Genomic DNA, 2054 nt, shown 5'->3' on the forward strand with positions numbered 1-2054 from the left:
TGGCACCATGACAATTCTTGCATGACATTAAACATACCCCCAGCCTTATTCTCAATGCATCTACACTAGGGCAGTTATTTTGCAATAAGATAAATGTTGGGAAGGATTAATTAATTCTAGAATAGCCAAATCAGATCACCTTCCATTCTCATCCATTTCTCAAGTCTTTGAAATAAGTCTTTAATGAAATTAAAACATGTATCAGATGACATATCATTATGATAGTTTTATCTAGTTCAAATCAGCAGAAATTTAATAAGCAGTTACTATATGCCAATCCATGCTAGCTGCAGAAGGTTCAAAAGTAATACTTCTGTCTTCAAGGAGCCATGTAAGAGAGATCAACACTTACAGGAAGCTAGTAACTTCGAGTACTAGGTTCAGTGCTAAGAGCTTTCATTTATCTCTTTGATTCTGAAAACAATGTGAAGAACTTTGCCTCGGGTCATTTAGTTTTTTTGTTACTGAACTATGACTCAAGTCCAAGCCTGTTAATCCAAAACTGATGCTCCTTTCATTTCACAATTCTTTTTTTCACTGCAACATATACTCTATTTTCTGGATTTGTAGCTATTAAGATGTACCACAGGCTTAATAGAATGTTAAAGCAACCACAGATAGCAAACAGTCACTCCCTGCATTATATTCTATTTGTAGCAGTTGAATCTAAGCCTTCTTTCTGTTTAAATGGGTCTTCTGAATCATTCTTGTGAACCAGTGGCTCATAAACTTTTGAGAGAAAGAGTAAGTCAGAGAGAAGAGAGAAATCTAATGTTTTAAAACTTAAGGGAACATTAAAGCCTTACTTCCTTCTTACCTTGACATTCCCACACATTCAATCAACCTAACCTGGAGAGCAAAAAGCAGAGAGACACACATTTTTTTTTTTTTCCCAGTATTTTCCTTCCTCTAGGGAATATGCAGCTCACAACTCTAGGAGCTAGGCAGACATGCTGAGACAGACATTCCCTGATCCAGAGCTCCTTTATCTCAGAGCAGCCAGAGCACTGCACCTGAATGCCTGGTTACTGGAATGCCAGACAAAGAAGGCTTCTGACATCCCCCCCGGAGGCTAGGGTGGGTCCCCTGGGCTATAGACAGGTTCTCCTTCCTCAGACCTGGAGAAGCTTCAGCAACAGGCCTAGACTTAACAATTCTCTGCTGGGCTTCCATCTGGCAGGTACAGAGACCTATCAGTAATGGAGTATACTTTCAAATCCCCCACTCGGAAGGCAGTCCCTGTCTGTGTGCTTGCCTCGGATATTGGGAGAAGCAGGTTTTCAATCAGGCTTTCTGTTCAGGCTTTTTCTTTTGGGGGGTTGGTATTTCTTTTAGATATTTTAAGAGACATGAAGTTTCATTTACCATCCACCATTCCTGATACATTTTAACACCTTCGCCATCCTCCCTACCCCTTCACCGCAGAAACCTCACTTTGTTAACTAGCATTCATTACATTTTCTAGGTATTTTGCTTTGTTGGAACATCCACTATGTAAATGGAACTGGGGCTCCTCTGTGGCAAGCAATGGAAATTGTCTCAGTTAATTTAAGGACTTCTTCAGAATAAAAGAAGGTTTGTTTAGAAGGAAGTAAGGGAGCTCACAGAAGGAAAGGGAGAAAAATCAGGGTGGTTCCTGATGTAAGGATTCATCCCAACTACTTTGGATATTTGGATTTTTATTGCCATGATGACAATTAGAAGGCAGCCAATTCCTCCATGGACTGGTGGCTTTCTTGTCCAATGCTCAGCTTAGCATCTGGATATCGATCATAAATGATTATCTCAATATGAATTTCTTGATTTTGATCAAGAATTTGCCACTAAGTTATGGAAGAGAGTATCTTTGTCCTCAGAAAACACTGAAGTATTATAGGGTAAAGAAGCATAGTGTAAGCAACCTTCCTTAGATGGTTTTAAGAGAAAATGATTTCTTGTAAATAAGAAAGAGAATGAAAAATTAATGTGACAAAATTTAAAGAGTAATGAATCATCTTCAAACTTTATATAAGTTTGAAATTATTTTGAAATGAGCAATTATATAAAAAATTTTT

This window comes from Condylura cristata, unplaced genomic scaffold (assembly GCF_000260355.1).
Source record: "Condylura cristata isolate star-nosed mole 26May11 unplaced genomic scaffold, ConCri1.0 scaffold00002, whole genome shotgun sequence".
In the NCBI taxonomy this organism is placed as follows: Eukaryota; Metazoa; Chordata; class Mammalia; order Eulipotyphla; family Talpidae; genus Condylura; species Condylura cristata.